This window comes from Pseudophryne corroboree, chromosome 8, assembly GCF_028390025.1.
Source record: "Pseudophryne corroboree isolate aPseCor3 chromosome 8, aPseCor3.hap2, whole genome shotgun sequence".
Taxonomy (NCBI): domain Eukaryota; kingdom Metazoa; phylum Chordata; class Amphibia; order Anura; family Myobatrachidae; genus Pseudophryne; species Pseudophryne corroboree.
This window is the reverse complement of record NC_086451.1, coordinates 367,396,734-367,418,817: the sequence shown is the minus strand read 5'-3', so window position 1 is coordinate 367,418,817 and position 22,084 is coordinate 367,396,734. Positions and strand designations below refer to the sequence as shown.

Sequence of the window (22,084 nt, the reverse complement as noted above, 5' to 3'; positions counted from 1 at the left end):
CCATCATATGATCACCCCTTGATGAAGTCCAGATAGGATGAAACGCGTTGGGTGCTACTCTTTGGTCTAACCTCACCACAAAGTTTAGCTATTCGATTCCTCTTTTACATCCTTTTGAATGCCTTTTTATTCTTTTGTGCTTTTTAAACTTTTTAAGTATTTTTTACCTTCTGTGCTAAAGTGATACTTCAAAGTTTTTTAAGTAATACATATGGTTTTATGTCACCATGCTCTTTTCTTTTCTTTTTTAAATTTTAATAATCTTTTTTAAGTTTGTGTTCTTTGTATGGGTCATATATATATCTTTTTATATGAGCTTGTATGTTTTTACAACCAGTTTTGTATAGTGCGTTCCACTGCAATAAATTTGTATACATTTTTTATATCATCACTCTGCTTTTAGCATTTATTTGGCATCTTTGGTCGCTCTCTACCACCTCATCCTTTGTCCACACAAATTATATATATATATATATATATATATATATATATATATATATATATATACTGTATACACACACACATATAGCACGTCACTGAGCCGGAACTCTCATGCTACCAACATCACCTGCGTCTTGGTGCTTTCAAACCCATCTCCCGCACTTGCCATGGTAAGTAAACTTACGCAGATCCACGAAGGCATTCTAGACAGCTTATCAATTGAAGTACATTACCATCATATTGTCACGAACCGCTCACTCACTGCTGCGGGTTCTGTGGTCCGTCCCTTGCCGAGGCAGTTGCTTGCGGTGCTGTGCGGCCGTGTGGGGACGCGGCAGGGTCGGTGGCGGAGGTGATGCAGGTTTTGGGAGTCAGGAGTGCGGGGACCTAATGGCCGGAGGTGCCTCTGTGTCTGCAGTATAGGAGTTGGCCATGTTGGAGACCAAATGCAGCACCTGTGAGCATCTGTGGGTAAGTGTTAGCCAATCCCGTGCCTGTGCGGCCTATAAGTAGGCTAGGATTATTTCACTCTTGGCCAGTGCTTTGTTGTAGCTAGTCTGTACCCTACCTCTGTGCTCTTCCTGTGAATTTCTGTGTGATTCCAGTGGTCCTGATATCGTCTCCTCTCCCAGGGGTCTGCCTGCAGCCTTCACTGCAAGAGATCCACCAGCTCCCTGCTGTGCTGTCAGTCAATCGCTCAGGGCCGGTGCAAGGTTTCTCGACGCCTTAGGCAAAACTTCAGCCTGCTGCCCCCCCACCAACCACACACAGAGTTTTAGTACATCCAGGAAATGCAGTAGAACACAGAAAACAGGTTTTTACCGCATTTTCCTTTTAGTACATCCCGTCCAGCATGCTGATTTTAATGGGCCCTACACACTGGTCGATATCTCAGAATGATATTGTTCAGAAAAGAATGCTATATCATTCATATCGTTTAGTATGGAGGCACCGACGATGAAAGATGCGCGTCCCCGCAGTCGTTCATCATTGGTTTTTAATAGTTTTTCAATGCAAGCCAATTTGAATTATATCGATCATCGTTCAAATCACACTAATCATCCACTGTGTAGGGCTTATTAGTGGGAACTTCAGGACAGGTTACTGCTGTACTGCTGCAGGTGCTCTACCCAGGGTGCGCAAGAACCGCTAGACAAGGGCTGGATTAAGCCTTCGGGGGGCCCAGGGCACTTAAGACAGGGGCTGTGCCTGGGTATTGGGTATGCGTGACCAGCGGTCAGCATACCTCCGCCAGGATAACGGCAGCGAAATGCCGGCGGGTGAGCGCAAGAAGACCCTTGTGGGCTCGTTGTGCTCGCCACAGGTTCTATGCACAAGAGTGGGAATAGTCCCTGCTAGTCGGCATGCCGACTGACGGGATTCTCAAGGGGCGGGATGTAGGGGGAAGTGTTTTGACCGGTCACATAACTACATGCCTGCTGTTTCTCTAATCTCTTGTAAATATATATTATATATATATATATATATATATATATATATATATATACAAATACAAATGTACACATCCGGCACTCTGTGCAGCAGTATAAATGCCTGGGTGCCCTCCTAAAGATAATGCAGTATCTGTACCTTCCCCACCTGTGGCTCAGGTGTATCTGGCAAGGGACAAGAGGTGGCACTCCAAGGTCTTGAAAAAACTTTTATATGCAAAGCATGGTGCAAAACAGGGCAATAAAGTGCAAAAAATAGACCTCCATGTTTTTCTATTTTTTGCACTTTATTGCCCTGTTTTGCACCATGCTTTGCATATAAAAGTTTTTTCAAGACCTTGGAGTGCCGCCTCTTGTCCTTTGCCAGATACACCTGAGCCACAGGTGGGGAAGGTACAGATACTATATATATATATATATATATATATATATATATATATATATATGTAAAATAAAAGGCTAATGCTGCTCTTCACCTGTTTGGGGGGGAATTCAAGTGTTTTTTCGTGCTGGCAGACACTATATGGCGCCCGACCAAGCAGTTCAAGTGTTGCTCCGTCCAGGTGTGCACAGCCACTGGCTCTGACATTACTGTTATTATATATATATATCTCTTTCCCCCTTCCAGCACCTCCATCCCTTATATATTTAAAGATGCACCCTCACCCCCGCCCTTTGCTGTATAGATTAAATAATCCCCACCCCTTAAGTATTTCCCCCCTCTCACCCCCACCCTTTATATATTAAATGAAGCACTCACCTACCCAACGACCCCCTGGTCCTTAATCCTGGCATATCTGGTGGTGCAGTAGGAGGGACCCAACCCCTTGATCGCCCTCTGGGTTGCGATCATGAAGAGTAGGGTGGGGCAAACGCAGGATTTCTAAGAGGGGTTCTCCAGATAAATGCTATACATTTAAAGAAAAGAAAAAAATATACACACACACACACACACACACACACACACACACACACATAAATATATTCAAATGTGTAAGACTGCACCCCCCCCCCACCCCCCCCCCCCATTCAATGCAATTCAGCAACCAGATGACACTCCATGGGTGTTAAAAAACAAACAAACAGTAAAACAGTGTATGTATGTGTATATATGTGTATATATGTGTATATATATGTGTATATATATATATATATATATATATATAAAACACACATACTTACTGTATAGTTATATACATAAACACAAGATACACACACACATATAAATACATACACATAAAGTAAGGTCACACTTAAACATCTGGAGGAGCTTGGAGTCCTTCTGACAAACTTATGCTGCATAACAGGGCAGCCGACTGGCTGCCTCTCCCAGGAGCTCAGTGCAGCCGTGTACCTGCCTATCCTGTCGCTGCCGAGTTCCTGCTGCTGCCAACATTGCCGGGTGCCGAGTGTCCGCCGTTGCCGACTGCCCGCTGCTCCTGCCTCTGCTGAGTTTCTGCTGCAGCTCCCCTCCGCCCTCTAGTATCTATACATTGCACGGGGTCGGGGGGGTTGTTATTGCGGAGGTTGTTGTACAACGCAGGGTGAGATTGCGGACGTCTATGGTGCGGGGCGGCAACATGTGGAGCGTTACCCCGGAGAGGAGCAGAAGACAGTTGCAAGAACAACTGTAACCATAGCCGGCAGCATGCTGCTTACTCTAAGTGCATAGGGTATTGAAGCCGCTGCCTATGGGTAACATTCACACTGACAGTGCAGCAGGGATGTCGCGGCCGCCCAACTGTTACGACAGGGGCTTCAATACTCTGTGCACTTAGAGTAAGCAGCGTGCTGCTGGATATGGTTACAGTTGTTCTAGCAACTGTCTTCTGCTCCTCTCCACGGTAACGCTCGACATGACAAGAAGGGAAGCATTCATCGGCAGCGTGAGCTGCCGCCCTCCAGTGGTCTGCGCACATAGGCAGCTGCCTAAAGCTGCCTAGTGGTGGCGCCGGCCCTGCAATCGCTCTCCAAGTGGCAACAAGTGGAGTCCCGTGAGAGGCTACCCTGTTCGTTCAGTGTCTGCCTGCCAGCCTGTGACAGTTTCTACTTAATCCTGGTCCTCGTTTACTCATCTCTCAAGTTAACCCATTCCTCACAGTTGTCTTCTGCTGCAGCTCTTCACAGTGTTTCAAGTATAATCTTCACAACCTGCAATTACTTCTTTCAGTATTGTATTTACGTTTCTGCATCATTCAAAGACAATTCTTCACAGTTCTCCAGGTCAGCCTTTAAGCGTCAGTAACAAGTCTTCACAGTTATTCATCTTTGTCTACAATATCCAGTTAATACTTCTTTACAGCTTGGCACCAATCTTTGCTTCATATTGGACAATTCCATACTCTCCAACATTTGACACACAAAAACAGGTACAAAATAGAAAAAGGGGCGTGGCTACGGGTAAAGGGGGCGTGGCCACGCCCCTTTTCCTATACTTTCAATGGAAGTTTAGAGAGCCAAAAATCGGTACAGACCATTAAAAAAAGGTACTGTACCTATTAAAAAGGTACAGTTGGAGGGTATGCAATTCTTCACTAATCTTCAGGCACATTTTATCTTATTCATATGAACTTTTCTTCAATGCATCTTTAATACAGATCCTGTTTATCGTTATGCCATTCATTGCAGTACGTCAGTTTATATATAGTGTCTAATGATTGTCATTTAACTCCTTACTGCAATTGTAACTTTCTAATAAATATATGAAACTGAACTTTCTTCGTCCTCCCGGTTTCCACTATACTCCGGCACCAACACTTTCGGTTGGTTCAAGGTTAACGGATTCACAAAATCAGTCGGTCCTGACACATAGGTTATTTAAAAGTTTCAGAGCACTTTATACAGCCCTTTCATCAGGTATCCGGACGAAAGGGCTGAATAAAAGAGTTCTGAAACAATTAAAATAACATATGATGGTAATGTACTTAATTTGATAAGTCGTCTAAAGTGCCACCCTTGGTCTGCACTGTCGCTTTGGCCGGGGTTATTCCCAGGTTGGCCCTATTTACACTACACACGGGTGTTCTGCCAGCACTTGGTGATCTGACTATTCTTATGCTGTAAATGGGACCAGTTTATGCTGCCCCATTACCCAGGACCTTCCTGGGTCCAACCCTACTCTCTACCCTGGGTTATTGCTGCGGTGCTTGCTGACCAAGCCCACCAGCTGTTGCTAGATGGCAATTTCCCAAAGAACAAATAGGGATGTCTAGCAACAGGGCTGTCATCAGGGGGTACAGCCGGGACTTGAGTGCCAAGCCTGGACAGATGTAGGGCCCTACTGCTGATACATGGGAGGAGGTCCTGTCTATGTTGTCAGTCACAGGAACCACAATTTCTGATGGCAACCTTGTCTAGCATGAGTTTTTCTGAGCCACCTGTTTCCTATTACATTTTATTGTAACAGCCTAATGATATATTCAATGAATAATACATAATACACAGCTCCCACAACAGCTCCTCTGCAATAATAACCTTCTGGTTTATTCACAAACACCATTTACAGCAGTTACAATCACAAACAGAAATAAACACAATTGCAAATGATGATCCATACAGTACACCTAAACTCCACCTAAACCCCTCTCTGTTTATTAGCATGACCAGTGCCAATCATCGCGCCCACGACAAGATAATGTTCTTTTATCTATATATATAAAAGTGAAATCACTCACTCAGTCAGTCAGTCAGTCAGTCAGTCAATCAATCAATCAATCAATCATTCATTCATTCACTGACTAACTCATCACTAATTCTCTTACTTCCCGATATGTTAGGAAGCTGAAATTTAACATAGATATTCTTCAGGTGGGAAATAGGAAAACTACATAATTAGAATTTTAATAACCCTTCCCTAAGGGGATGAAAAGGGAGTTGACATAATGACATCATCACCAATGCGTGGCTTGCGTTGCGTGAACGATAACGCCCAAACGGACAATCAGATCAAAATTTGGATTGCACCTCCAGTGTGTTGAATTTAATAAACTACAAAAATGGTCCTGTCACATTTTAACGTATCTGCTACTGGTGTTCCTCAGGTAACACCAATAGCCATGGATTAATAATTACTTACTTTAGGATGTCTCAACTTTACAGCTCTATAGATTTACCAAATCTTTAACACTCCTTTATATTTATGACCGTGAAAATCAGAAACTCTTGTGCAAAGAACAGGTAGAACAGATAGTAATGTATAAGTTGCTCCATGTTTATTTGTTGACAATTGTATAAAACTCCAGAAATTCTACTTGTGAGAATTATTTTGCAGAGCCAATGGGCTTTGCTCAGTTTTCATTTCATGTTTATCAGGCTAACACTGGGTACACACTATACAATCCATCCCGAGATATATACTGATCCGAGCGATATATATTGTATACATTGTATAGTGTGTACCTCCAGTCTGTTCTTCCTGGCTGTCATTCATTGAATTACCCCATTGGACATGCAGCACATCCACGGCCAGGAAGAATGGATTGGAGATACAAACAGCGGATGTGGAGTAATAATATGAGGCATATAATGCTACGTTGTACAGTGGATCATTTAGTGTGTAGAGCGGTGTGATGTATCATTACATTGCATTGCCGTGTCACTTAGTTGCACCGTCAGATGGTCTGCACCCAGCTTAATTACTAAGGTGACTTCTAAAGGTGAGTACACACTGGCCGACATATTGGCCGTTCTATTGAACGGCCGATATATCGCGGGTCTGTCGGCCAGTGTGTACGGGCGATATGTCTGTGAACTCCGTCGTTCACAGACATATCGCGTCGGCCCTGCAGCACAGCCGACGGCCAATATATCTACCGATATATTGGCACTCCGCTGTGTGTGTATGGACGACCAGCCGGCTGCCCGTACACATGCTGCGTCAGCCGGCGGTGATTGACAGCTGAACTGGGCGGTCGTGTGTACACGCTCGACCAGTACATGACGTCAGTCCCCGATGGATCGGGCAGTGTGTATGCACAGCACACTGCCTGATCCGTCCATTGATATATCTGCAGATATATCTATCAGTGTGTACCCACCTTAAGGCTAAGGTGATTTGTAATGGCCCAATAAATTGGTTATGATTTACTCTGGGCACCTATCTGGGCCACTCAACACTCAATTACAAGCCAACTTTCTGCCCTTGTCTTCCGTTAAAATATTTTGTTTTAATTATTATCTTAATATAATGTTCAATTTAGCTTTAGTTATGCATTATATTAAGCGTTATATCGCATCTATTACAATTAGTATTCTACAGTATTTGAAGTTTTTATTACAATGAGCAAAATGCATCTGTCAGTGCACAGCACAAAGTGTTGCCACTATCAGCTATGTAACCATCAGCAATACTCTCTCTAACTTTTTACCACTTTAAATAACCTAACCCACATAATAAAATTTTAGTACATCATGGGATGATGCTGGGTATGCCTCCTCTCTTCCCTCACTGTCCTCCCACCCTGCCTTATTTCCCCTCTATGTCCTGCTCTTTAGTGGAGAAGTTCCCAGCTGTACCAGCACACGTTGAGGCCACAAAGAGGATTGCCCCTTTAACTAACCTCCAAAATGTTCAAGTCAAAATACCTCAAGGGGTTTCTGCCGAATAATACATCTGTTAAATAAATAAATTAATAGTTTGGCATATTCTAAATTTTATAGACTATTTGTACTGTACTTAGGGGTCTATAACACCCCTTTCAGTGGGTCGCACCCAGGAGCCTGACACGGGAGCTCCCAGGGTGCAACCCACCTCAGGCACAGACCCGGCTCCCATTCACACCGCACAGCGAGCCGGGTTGAACACGAGTTTAACCCTGCTCACTACCAGGGTTGAAATACCGGATCACTCGACCCAGTATATTTTCTCTGGCACCTTTCAGACCACACGGGAACACAGGTTATGCGCACTCATGTGCCAATAACCATGTTCAAAGCTGGCGGTCTGAAAGGGGTATTACTACGCCTTGGATGGATATACAGTGGATGGAGATAAAGTATGTGTTGACATACATAGTTGACTGGAGCAATGGATCTCACTAGAGACAGAGACTGGATAACATTAATTCAGGAAGATTGCCAGAGCTTGGTTATTTATCAGCAGTTGAGAACCATTGAGGAAGTTCATTTATCTCAAGACACAGCAAGGGGTTGAGGATTGAGATATCATTCCTTCTCACATCTATTAAACCAGAGCTAGCTCCCTCCCTGTATCCAGAAGCTTCAAGGGTGGGAACTAGAGGCAGAATAAAATGCTTTGCCCATAGACCAGAAGGGAGACTCAACTTAAAGTTAAAGATCGTGAAGCTGTATATCAGGACTGGTGAGGATTACAGCTCATATAGTCATTCTATTAGGAGCTGTTCCTCACAGTCTTTCCTCATTCCCTGTGGATTCTGTGGCTGATACTAGGGGGCTGATTTATCAACAAGTTTTATCTTACACAATGAGTTTTAAAACTTGTTACGTATGATAAATGGTGCCCCAGCCAATCAGCTCTCATCTGTCATATGTTTGAAAAATTTCAATTGGGAGCTAATTGTATGGAGCCCCATTTATCATATGCAACGAGTTTTAAAACTTGTTGCATATGATAAAACTTGTTGATAAATCAACCCCCTAGGTGACCCAGTTACAAACTGAAAGTGAGGTGACAGTGAAGCTGGACTGCTGCTTGGCTGGCATCAAAAGGAATATCACTATAAAGGATCAAACCCTCAGTGGATATCCCAGGCATAACTATAAAGCAATAAGGAGACTGATATCTTATTGTAATAATGTTCCCTTGTGTCTTACAGTATATTACAACTGTTATAGTGTCAATGATTGAGCCCATTCATAAAAGCATACCTCCCAACATCCACTAGAGGCAATTTGGGGGGGGGAAGGGTCATGGCCTGTGGGAAAGGGGGCGTCTGGGGTATATGGTAATACACTTAACCATTTTTTATTCGCCTTGGCGTGAAAATATGTTCCTGCATATACAGTACTGATTACTTGGTGTTTGGAGAGTAACCTCAGGTACTCTCTCCCCCATCCTGTTCTGGTAACTAGCCTATGGGTGTCCCACTAATACTGTATGAAATTCCCAAACTAACCTTTTTCTTTATAAGGAATAGATGTACTATTAGGGTTGTTTCTCTGTCTTGTGATTGCAGACTGCATTAGAATTTTCCATCCTCCATATTGACTATAACTCCAAAATGAATGTGCACAGATGGGAGCAGTAAAGCTGCTGGATGCTGCAAATTTATAGTTTTCTAAAGGTTTTTCTCCAGTTTTGTGTAAGTAGTGAAAAGCCTGCAGAGAGTGGCAGCAGCTTATTCCATGGGATGTAATTGTGCTTACAAGCTGCTTTATGGTTTAGGAAGAAAATCCTGCGTATTGATTTTTAATTAAAATTTCCTTTGCTGATGGAATTGGTATTAGAAAGGTACCATGAGCTTGAAAGTAGCCATTAAAGGTAACACAATGTATAAAAGATACAATACTATGTTTAGGGATATTTAATAACATTGTGGCTGATTGTAGACTGTGAGATTTGCACACAGTGCATGATCTGCAGGATGTGGTATGATATAGAAATGAGAATGTCGACATGGCCATAATAGCCACATTAGCCATGGCGACATTCCTTGCGTAGACACTGATGAAAAGTCGCCATTGTCTCTGGTGGCCCCGCGGTCACTTACCTATTTCTGACAGCTGCAATGGCTCCAATATGGCTAGTCAGGCTACCAGCAGTCATGTGACCTCTGATACTCCAGCGTTCCAGTAAGAATTTCTGTCCTAACCCTAAACCCTACCCCTAACCCATGCAACAGCCTCATCCGCAAAGCACACTAACAGAACAGGTTTGGGTGCTATACTAGAATTCAACAGCAGAGTCGGGAGATCACAACAAGTTGATAGACAACAAAACACTGGCGATTTGCCTGTGCTGGGATTCAGGATTTATACCCTTTGCTTGCTGCTGATTGGTGTTGATAATCAGTAGCGGCTCTTGCCACGGGCAAGCAGGACTTTTGCCCGGGGCGCCGCTGGCCCGGGGGCGCTGCCGCGGTGGCAAGAGCCGCTACTAACTTGGATGGCGGCAGCGGTGGTTTTGAAAAGGTCCTCTCCGTGAAGGGAATCTAGACACGCAGTGAGGTAGCGTCTAGTTTCCCTTCGCGGAGAGGACCTTTCTGTGCAGCGCTATGGGAAAGACGTCATGACATCTCTCCCATAGCTGAGAGGAGCGGCGCCAGAGACAGAGTGCACTGGTCGGGAACAGGAACGGGGCTGGTAAGTTTTTTTTTTTTTACTAGGTGCACAGCTACTTTTGGGCACTACTAATGGAGGCACAGCTGCAGGGGGCATACTAAGGGGGGCACAACTACTGGAGCCACAACTAATGGGGGCACAGCTGCAGGGGGCACACTAAGGGGGGCACAACTAATGGGGCACAACTACTTGGGCCACAACTAATGGGGGCACAGCTGCAGGGGGCACACTAAGGGGGGCACAACTACTGGGTCCACAACTAATGGGGGCACACTAAGGGGGGCACAACTACTGGGGCCACAACTAATGGGGGCACAGCTGCAGGGGGCATAACAGCTACTGGGGGCACAGCTGCAGGGGGCATAACAGCTACTGGGGGCACAGCTGCAGGGGGCATAACAGCTACTGGGGGCACAGCTGCAGGTGGCACAACAGCTGCAGGGGGCATAACAGCTACTGGGGGCACAGCTGCAGGGGGCACAACAGCTACTGTGGGCACAGCTCTACAGAGTGCACAACGCTACAGGGGGCAAAACTACAGGGAGCAAAATGGACCACGCCCCTTTCCTATGAAGCCACGCCCCATTTTTTATGTGTGCCTTCGGCGCGCACTAACCCTATTTCGCCGTCTTGGGGGGTGCCAAAGGAAACTTTCGCCCTGGGCGCCACAAGGTCTAGAACCGACCCTGGTGATAATCATATGACTGAGAAATGGTTCCTGATTGGGCTCTGGGCGGTCAGCTGAACAGAACTGTCATGGCGCCATCCATGATTTTGGAGAGAACTGGCGGCATGGAGTGGGTAGTGGAGACTGACCATAGCCACAAGGCCTGGGAGCACCGGTAATGGAGACACAGTGCATCAGCAGACAGCGCAGGACATCAGATGGACCGGCGGATGATGGACAGCGCCTCAGAGTGCGGCACAGGTAAGAGAGAGCGCGGCTGAAGAGTGCTAAATACCTCGGTTTTGTGACAATATCATGGCAATAAAGGGTCTTTTTCTACTCATATGCATCAAAATGCTCCGATCAGAGCTTGTCCCAGCAATCAGGAAGAAGTGAAGTGGTCACAAAAGAGATTACTTTACTTCCACCCAAGAACAGTAGTCAGCTACTGTGCAATCCAGAAATGGCTCCAATGCACTTTGGGATCTCCTGGAGCTCACTGGAGAGGGATCACAAGTTACCTCTCTGTCAGAGCTTCTCCATTGCAGTCAATGGGCCAACACCATCTGTAGATGGCATCAACCCATGCAAGCAGGGTCTGCAAAGCAAAATATTGCTCCCATACAAACTATGGGGATGAATGATGCAAGAGCTGCTGCTGGCGGAGACTGATAAGTGATAAATACAGGGATACAAATTGCAGCTTTTACATATAAAGCTTTTATTCAATTGAATACATCCCACCTTTACATTTATATTTACATTTAAAAGAGTTTAATTTTATAATCTTTAACTTACAATGAGTTAGTAAAACGTGTTTCTAGTCTGAAAAATGTTCTGTAAATATCATGATTAGTTGAAACTGTGGTCCTTGATGATCGCTAGATAGCTCCACTAGCACAACAGAACAGTGTGCTCATAAATATTACATCATGTTCTTCATTGTCTTTAGGCTTTGTTCCTCCATTCTCTAAATACCAGAGGCATCTCTGAATAATTCCTATTGCTAGCTTCAAATCTGAGACATTTTAGAATGGATCTGCAGAGTCTGGCTGAATCCCAGATGGCAAAGTGTTACCGTATACAGTGTCATTTGTTCAGGATGCCAGGCTGAAAAATGTTTACAATGTAATATGTGACCATGGCATTTATTAAGTAGCAGCAGGGGAAGAAACACAGCAACATTCTGATTTATGATATCATTTACTGATTTGAGACCTGTAAAATGATTTGATGTAAAATACTGTATTCCTATGACTTGTTTGCTTGATCACATGAGCATTAATGAACCAGTATGATAAATAACAATTTTATTAATAGGTAGGCAATACAAAACTCAGCATGTTTACTATTTCAAAGAAATAATATGCAGTGTTATATAAATACACACATATATATATATATATATATATATATATATATATATATATATATATACCAACAAATAGAAAACCACAGCACTCGCCACCCCAGAAGCGGGGTGCAGTATCCGCACTCGCCACTAATAGGGTGGGGTGCATGTAGCCCATGGCTACCTACTCAAAAATATAGAAACAAAAAGTTCAGCACTCACCAAAATGAGCTCACTTATCCTCACAACATCAATGAATAAATGAATAAATGATGGGGGTTTAGTTAGTGAATTGGCCAATGCACGGAAGCCTGCATACCGCTCGCCAAGGTACCCCACCTTCATGCAGGTCCTACACTATCACAAAATCATAAAAATTAAAACCTGGCAACTGTATCACATAATATAACTGCAAATATGCCCACTTGGTGTAAGGTGTACCTGCCATGAACTGCATGGCTTTTAAAAGGTACACTAGGTGCAAATATAGAGATCTCTGCTTTTGCTCACTCGTGAGCAGGCTACATAAAACTGACACACCAAGTTCTCAGCTCCACCCCTACTTTACCTAGAGTCTGACCTCACCACTTGTTTATTAATTTGTCTGTTAAACTGGAAGGAAAAGTTTTTGGAAAGTTGAGGAATTCAAGGAATAAATACATTTTCACCTTACCACAGCCTGTCAATATAGTGACCTCTATATGTTTCTTTGAAGAGATTTAACTTTCAGTCATATCCAATTGCACAATTTAGGCGGAGTCAAGTTTCTCATCAGTATTACTGACACACCAGCTTATAAAATGTGCAGGTAATCCTGACGCTGATAGATTATTTAGGAGTTCAGGAGGATACTGCACTGCAGAGGCGTAACAAAGGTAGGGTGAGTGGGGCACGTGCCCTGGGAGCCTTGGCAGGCCCAGGAGAGGGGGGCGCCGCTGGCGGCCAGGGCATCATGCCCCACTCGCCCCCATCACGCCGAAATGTGAAGGGAGGAGAGTGCAGCGTCTCTCCTTCCCCTCACCGCCGGCAGAGCACTAGCAGCGCTGCCAGCAGCGCTGCCAGCAGCGCTGCGTGTGTCCGGTCTCCGGCGTTAGCCAATCAGAGCTTGCGGACCGGCTCCTGATTGGCTGCCGGTCCGCGAGCTCTGATTGGCTGGCGAACCGGCGACACACAGCCGCCGGAGACCGGGAGCGGTGAGGGGAAGGAGAGGCGCTGCGCTGTGCTCTCCTCCCCTCACAGACACAACAGGCGGTGAGTGACCGGGGGGGGGGGGCGCACAGTGGGGCATGTATCTGGCACAGTGGGGCACAGTGGGGCATGTATCTGGCACAGTGGGGCATGTATCTGGCACAGTGGGGCAAAGTGGGGCATGTATCTGGCACAGTGGGGCACTGTGGGGCATGTATCTGGCACTGTGGGGCAATGTATCTGGCACAGTGGGGCATGTATCTGGCACAGTGGGGCATGTATCTGGCACAGTGGGGCAATGTATCTGGCACTGTGGGGCAATGTAACTGGCACTGTGGGGCATCTATCTGGCACTGTGGGGCATTTATCTGGCACTGTGGGGCAATGTATCTGGCACAGTGGGGCATGTATCTGGCACTGTGGGGCAATGTATCTGGCACTGTGGGGCAATGTATCTGGCACTGTGGGGCAATGTAACTGGCACTGGGGGGCAATGTATCTGGCAATGTAACTGGCACTGTGGGGCAATGTATCTGGCAATGTAACTGGCACTGTGGGGCAATGTATCTGGCACTGTGGGGCATGTATCTGGCACTGTGGGGCATGTATCTGGCACTGAGGGGCATATATCTGGCACTGTGGGGCAATGTATCTGGCAATGTAACTGGCACTGTGGGGCAATGTATCTGGCACTGTGGGGCATGTATCTGGCACTGTGGGGCATGTATCTGGCACTGTGGGGCATGTATCTGGCACTGTGGAGCATTGTATCTGGCACTGTGGGGCAATGTAACTGGCACTGTGGGCCATTTTCAGTGGCCACACCCCTTCTGGTGCGTGGCCGCACCCCTTCTGGTGTGTGGCCACGCCCATTTCTTGACGCACGTGCCTTCGGCGTGCGCACATGCTTCTTTTGCTGTTTTTTTTTTTTGGGGGGGGGGGGCGCCATATTCCATCTTGCCCTGGGCTCCAAAAACCCTAGCTACGCCTCTGCTGCACTGCATCTTCTACAATCATGACAGTGTTTATAGAATTGTAAACTCTCATCTCCCCTGGAAGCCTCTCCAATATATAATTAATAGAGTGAACGTGTTCATTCCTGGGTGCAAGGATCACGCGTTCGCATAACCATGAGTCATCATGAGTGGCAATTGTCTTGACGTGTCCATAAACTTTTTAAATAAATTGTTCCAAACTAGGGACTACTTTGCAGAGTGACATTGAAAGGCATATTTCTCCATTTACCTCAGGTATATTCTCTTCATCAAGGTTCACTAGAATTTCAGAAAAATCACGGTTGCTTGCATTACCACCAAGTCTGACTCTCATATTAGTAATTAGGGACAACATTTTTACGTGATGCCCCATACTTCAGCACTTCACACATGCATTCACCTCATACGCTCTGGTACCTCTTGTGATCCCTAACAGTGTCTGTCTGTAGTTTCCTCAAAAAACAAATGTGACTCTGCACATTAATCGGCCATCTTTTCATAGATCTTCGATCAAGAGCTTCTACCGATTTGTTGTCAGCCATTGTACACTCAGGTGCCCATACAATGAGAACCGAGTCTTGGTAAACTGTCACTGTTTTTAGAAATGGTTCATACTGGAAACTCAGTATAATCTAAATCAATGGGGATCTTAAACAGGATGTAGTCAATATCCTGGCTCTCAGTAGCCCGATGGTTAGAATCCCGGCATAGTAATCCTGACGATCAAAATCCCAACGGATCTCGATGGCGAGTTTTAGGGTTAGGTTTAGGGTTAAGCACTAGGGGAAAGGTTAGGGTTAGGCTGTGGGAGGGGATGGTTAGGCAGTAGGAGGATAGTTAGGGATAGAGGGGATGGGTTAGGGTTAGCAATTTCAGAAGTGATGTCAGCACCACTTTACTCTGGGAGAGTCGAGGAACCAGAGGAGATCAATTCTACACTTGTGCAGAATGGATCTCCTTTTCCACATGATGGCGTACAGCGCGTTGCATGTGATGCAACCTGCCCAGGTAATGTACACCTGGCTCTGGCTGCATTGTTGCCAAGCAAATGGTTAAAGCTAGAGATTACATTCCGGGGTGGTTTAAGAGAGGATGGGACCCATGTGCAGGTTCCATACGGGCAATCTAGTAGTCTGGCATTGTGCAAGTGCATGTCTCCATGAACATGGGGCCTGCTTCACATATTCAAATATAATATTTGGGGGTCTGCGCAGGTGCAGAACGGGTCTTGCGATACCGCTCGCTGACCCCTGTCAACTGCAGCATGATTGACATGCTGCATGGTTTGGGGGGTGGGACTTGTCACTGTTCTTCAAAATGGGGGCATGGCCTCCATTTGAAGAAGTGAGGTGTCCAGGGTCTGCGTCATCTGACACATATTTCCTGGATCCAGGTGTCCTTATCTTATGACCAGCCTGAGTAAGCTGAAAGTCACAATGGTTGGGATAGTGATCCAAGGCTGCATCCTCAGACTCAACACTGGGATCCTCGCTTATGATAACAGGAGGCGTCTATCTCCTACAGATATCTCCTGCTGCATTCCAATTTTGATTAGAAGCAATTGCACAGCTGTACAATTCCATATAAACATGAATCAGGCCCCATGGTGCCTGCGCCATAATCCCGTGACTTCTGTACTGCACATGTGCAGATCTCCAGGTAAATGGCCGCAGCACCATTTTCCCAGTGGTTTCTGCTGTTGCTGCAACTGACACGGGACTCCAGAGAGGCGAATACAATTATGTGGGTACAGTCTGGTCAGTGTGGGCTCTGCACCCACTATATATATGCCAATGACTACATTAAATAAAAAAGCTTACGTAAGACATCAATTCACCTTAAAGAGGTAGATCTTGTTAATTAGGATTTTGGCAGAGACAACTACAAGTGGCCACAATAGCAAAACTATGAACACACAACATTAAGTGTGTAGGCCAAAGGAATCAATGTCTAAAACAGGGCCAAGAGCAAAACTAAAGCTCTGATGACTGAGGTAAGAGGAGGAGAGACACGCTGGGTTGTCAGAGAGCAAGCAAAGATTAGAAGAGGAATTGTTCAGAGAACCAAGGTCAACATCAGCTGACTAGAGTCATAAGTCCAGAATAGTAACAGGAACAAAATAAAATTGAATGACATGAACAAAACAGGATCATGGTATTACTCAAGCTGCACAACAGTGTGCTAGCCAGAAAAACACCTGAAGGGTAATGTGTTGTGTCACACGTTTTGTTGGGGCTTTATCATTTGATCTGTTTTACAAAACACTGAATCAACGTTACATTTTTATTCTATCCTGACAATAATTAATTCTTCAAAACATAGGGCCTTGTGATTTAATATTTCTGAATGCCATGCCTGTGCAAAACATGGCATCTTGTAACTGGAGACAGGACAGCAACTGTTGATAGGAATGAAGATTAATTGTAGATCTGTTTAACACAAAACATAAAGGAGAAGGAACCGGCAGTGATGTGATTTTCAAATGAATTTCCGTATGAACTTAGAAGGGCTATACTAATAGTGTGTCCAAGATTGTTTCAGTAGCATCCTTTGACAGACTTACCAAATCTGGTTGGGCTTTACGAGTGATAGTTGTGAGCTACTGTATTAAGGCGAGTGCCATAAAATTAGGGGTGTGGACTCATGGTTAGTGGGCAGGGGCTCACGGGAAGTGTCGCGGTCACGAGTCACACCACCACTTTCATCACTGTGGGGGCATGCCCGCCACTCCGTGAGCTGCTGGCCATGCCCCTAGTCCCTCTTGCCCAGTGAATAGAAGCTGTGAGCATGTGCACATCGCCTATTCACAGTTGGTCTGCTAAACAGAGCTGTGACAGGGGTCCTCCCAACTACCCCCCTCCCCCACCGTGGGACACTTCCACCAGCGGGTGGGACAGCAGGACAGTGCCTGAAAAACAGGACAGTAGGAATATATACTTTGGTGTAGCTCATCAGTTACTGCAGTACCTTTCATCACAGCAAATAATTGTGCAGCACATATAGTAGCTACTTTCCTGACAAGACAATTGTAAAAAAAAAAACTCCAAACACTACACTTTCAAAAAATAGTTTTATAAAAACAAATATTATTTTTTACTTTTATAACATGTTAAAGGGCCCATATATCAGGCAGGTATTGGAGCAATTTCCTGTTCTTTCGATGGCTGCGTAGAGGGTTCGGGGAAATTCAACATATCAGAAATCCTCGATTCGCTGATACCAACCAAAATATGGTTGGGATCGGAGAATCAAGGATTTTTAACATGGTGCCTTTGCCGATTACCCAACTGAATGAGGCTGTATATGTTTGGCCCGCAATAGATCACTACTCTTGTCCTGTTTAGGAGGAATACATATGAAATCCCGCTGGCCAGGATGATTACTGTCACTATACCGAAAGTGGCATCCCATCTGCCGGACTCCCAGCGGCGAGGCAGGACCCCTCGCGGGCTTGCTGCACCCGCCGCACATCGGGCCCAGTGGCGGGCTTAGCTCACCACAAGTTTTATTCCCATTTGGTTGGTGGCGTTGACCCACCAACGGGGTCAGAATTACTGAAGGGTGTTGGGATTCCAGTTGTCGACATATCACCGGGTGTCGGGATTCCAGTATGGGTCTCCTGTACGCTGGGATCCTAACAGCCGGAAACTTGACTGCATCCCGGTTTAGGTAAATGACTGTAGCATGTAGCGGTTTTCTCAATACACTGCGTTGCAAGGAGACCTTGACAGAGACTAGAAAAAGATACAAAACACCTTCCTGGGGTGACATAATTATCGCTTAGTGACACACAAGGCAGGGCCTAAAACTACATCTTTAAGAACAAAACAAAATTAAACTGCCACGCAATGGCCACATCCTATAAACACACTGAGATTCCGTAGACCTTCCATTTCTATCTGTTGTGGGCATCTAGGCATCATTGTCCCAGGTTTTCCAACATAAGTTGAAAACTGCATGTGATGTGGGTGCTGTGAACAAACGCCCTAATGGTTGACTCTCCTGAATGAGAACCTTGATGCCAAACTCTGGGCCTAATTCATGTTTGAACGCAGAAGCAATTGCGATTTTCTCGGCAAGTGAAGCTGCCACCCAGAAATGAAAAGAGATGCCCACTGGAGCTATTGCAAACTCATTTGTAATTGCGTATACTGTACATTCATAGCTTATACGCAAAAATTAGGGGTAAGGTAAAAATACTTACCGGAGTGTGTCTGGCCATTAGGATGCTGCTGTGGGTCTCTTGACTGAAGAAATCCCAACTGCCAGTTTATTGTCGTGCTCATCCAACTTCACCAAACTAAGGAGGTTGCACCTAAAACCCTATAACAACAAATAAAATGACTTTAGCCATTCCACATCACTTTAGTATGACTAGTCTTAGCAGCTGAAATTCCTGTAACAGATCTACAGATCTTTTTTTTTTAAACATAATTTTTATTCGTGGGATAACAAAAGCGAACAGAAACCAACAGATAGTGGGTATAGCATAATACATTGCAAATACAGCATAATAGTTGGTAATTATAAAGATAACCAAAAAAAAAACAGTGATCCATTTTTGACCCATAGAGCGGGTAGTATAAAACAGAAAGAATGGCAGTCAGCGGAGAAGCTAACCGACTGAGGTTGAAGAGTAAAAGTAGAAGGAAGTCGAGAAGAAAGAAAGACAGAGAAGGGGAGAGAGAAAGAGAGAGATAGACAAAATAGGATAGGATAGAGTCCCCGGGAGGGTCTCATCAAATGTAGTACGGGGCATCACTAATTGAAAGGTGAAGGGGCATGTTGGGTAGTCAGCCATGGACTCCATATTTTATCAAATGACTTAGAGGAGCAGTTTATGATGCTAGTCATGTAGTCCATGCGGTAAACGTACCAGATACGGGCAATTATAGACTGCATGGAAGGCGGGATAGGGTTTTTCCAATCTGCAGCTAATTGACATATCATTGCAGAGACTATATGACGCAACAGTTTATTTTGAAATTTTGTTAGCGTTGGCAGGTTTAAAGAGAGGAGAATGTATTTAGGGTCAGAAGGAATGGGAGTCTGCAATAAGCTAGAAATAAAATGAATCACTTCCCTCCATATATGCACTATTTTAGGGCATGACCACCATGTGTGTAGAAAAGAGCCCTCTGCGCCACATCCTCTGCAACACCTATCCGATGTATCCGGGTACAATTTGCTCAAACGAGATGGTATGTAATACCATCTATATAATAATTTATAAACATTCTCCTTGATTCTAACATAGATGGAGCTAGATGCCGCGTTACCCCAGGCTTCAGATCATTCCTCGTCATCTAAGGCCGAGCCTAGGTCCATTTCCCATGCTCTCTCATGAGGATCACGCTGAGAGAGAGTTTCCCCAGTGAAAGTAGTATATAAAAGGGAAAATAGGCCTTTGGTTGAGTGACGTCTGAAACATATAGTCTCAAACATGGTCAGGGGTCTGCTAGAGAGGACGTGGCCCAGTGAGGAATGAAAGTGTCTGAGTTGTAAAAATTGATAAAAATACCTGGAGGGAATATCAGTATTTTCTTGAATCTGAGAAAATTGAGGAAAACTAGTAACCCTGGTGATATCATTCAGATATAAGATACCTCTATCCTGCCAAGGAGCAAACAATGATTTATTTGTACCAGGAGGGAATGCAGGGTTGTGTAATATTGGGATGATAGGGGATGGGGCTTGGGCCAAGCCGTATTTCCTATTGGCAAAGTCCCAAACCGTTAGTGAGCGGGAAACTATGGGGTGGGATGCTACATTTCTAGGGCAGGAGGATTTCGGAAGCCAGAGAAGAGAAGAGAGAGTAGAGAGACCTAGTTCGGCGGCTTCTATAGATACCCAGACCCTTCGAGATTCGGGGTTGCACCATTGTACGCAGTGTGAAAGCTGTGTGGCTAAATAATATCTTTTAAAGTCTGGGATGCCTAGGCCGCCACTATATGTGGCGCACTGTAAAAGTTTCAATCGGACTCGGGGACGCTTATTCGCCCATATGAATTGTGACGTGTGAAATTGTATGAATTTAAAAACAGATAGAGGAATAAATATCAGGAGGGTCTGGAATAGGTAAAGTATCTGAGGGAGCACGTTCATTTTCACTGAGTTTACCCTACCTATCCAGGAGATAAAGAGGCTAGACCACGAAGACAAATCTGACTTAATTCGATCTAAAAGTCTAGGGAAATTAGCTTGGTAAAGTTGATGATGGCTATGCGTTAGGAAAATACCTAAGTATTTAATCTTTTGCTTGTGCCATTGAAATGGAAAGGAATTTTCCAAAGAGAGCTTAATCGGGCGTGGATATAAAAATTCAACACTTCAGTTTTATCCGTATTAAATTTATAACCTGAATGTTTAGAGTAGAGATCTATCTCAGAGAGGAGCGGCTGTAATGACTGAGACGGGGATCCCAGGGATATTAGGTCAGCGTATAATGCAATTTTATGTTCAGAAGGGCCTATCCGCACTCCAGCTATAGCTGTATTAGCTCGGATCCTTGCCGCCAGCGGTTCCATAACCAAGGCAAATTTCAGTGGGGAGAGCGGGCATCCCTGTCTGGTGCCGTTAGTGATACCGAATGTGGAAGAGGTGAGGCGATTAACAGAAACCGTGGCAGTAGTGGATCTATAAAGCGCCGAAACACCATCCAGAAATTTTCCAGAAAAGCCCATCCTCCGGAATACCGAGAAAGCAAAGGGCGAGGAAATTCTGTCAAAAGCCTTCTCGGCATCCAGTGCTAGCAACAATGAGGGTAGCTTTTGTTTATGGATAGAGTAAATCTCCTGGTATTATCGGAGGCCTGGCGGCCAGAGATGAAGCCCACTTGGTCCGGGTGTATCAATTGTGTGAGTACGGGAGCTAAGCGGTTGGCTAAGATTTTAGCGTAAATCTTAAAATCAACATTCAGCAATGAGATCGGGCGATAGTTGGAACATTGCGTTGGATCCCTCTCCGGCTTTGGAATCACAATAATGTCAGCTTGCATAGTTGCTGGCGCAAATGATGCTCCCTCCAGAACACTATTAAAGAGTGAGGTAAGATAAGGGGCTAATTCCGTAAGGAATGTTTTGTAATACTGAGCGGTAAAGCTATCTGGGCCAGGTGCTGCCAACGACCGCATAGATTTGATAGCGGCAACCGTCTCTTCCAGCGAGATATCCTCATTGAAAAGAGAAATCTGTTGCTCTGTCAGACATGGCAAGGGGGTATCAGATAGGTATGAACATGCTCCCTCCGGACCGTCGGAGGGAAGAGGGGGGGGGGGGGCAGGGAGATTATATAAGGAGCTATAAAAATTCTGAAATTCTTCCACCATCAGTTTAGAATCATAAGTGAGTGCGTTTAATGTAGTAGAATGCAGTTTTTCTATCATTCCCATAGCTCGCTTACTTCTCAACTTATTGGCTAAGAGACTATTTTACCCGTTTTATCGTAAAAATTTTGACGGAGCTTCTGTAGTATAGCTGCCGCTCTTCGCGATAAAAGGGTATTTAACTGACCCCTGAGGTTATTTATCTGGGAAAGTAGGGAGTCACTCGGGGTATTTTTATGTTGGGCTAAAAGCGCAGAAATTTGAGATTTCAATGAGGAAACTTCCTGTGCTGCTTTCTTACATATGGCTGAGGCCTTGGACATGAAATGACCACGAATAGTGGTTTTATGTGCCTCCCAACCTAGACTAGGAGAGACTTCTGGGGAGGCGTTTTCCTCAAAAAAATAA

The 22,084-nt window shown here is 44.9% G+C and overlaps 1 long non-coding RNA gene across 2 annotated transcripts in view; it reads right to left on the bottom strand.

The window, feature by feature from the left end:
• Positions 1-22,084, bottom strand: part of LOC134949145 (uncharacterized) — a 40,110-nt gene that overhangs the window by 3,631 nt on the left and 14,395 nt on the right. The window contains exons 2-3 of one of the 2 annotated variants that reach the window (XR_010183114.1): positions 18,557-18,675; positions 17,467-18,086 (exon numbers count right to left, since the gene is read on the bottom strand). This is a non-coding gene — a long non-coding RNA (uncharacterized LOC134949145). Of the gene's footprint in view, positions 1-17,466; positions 18,087-18,556; positions 18,676-22,084 lie in introns of those variants that run through there. The other variant, XR_010183113.1, reaches the window with a different exon arrangement.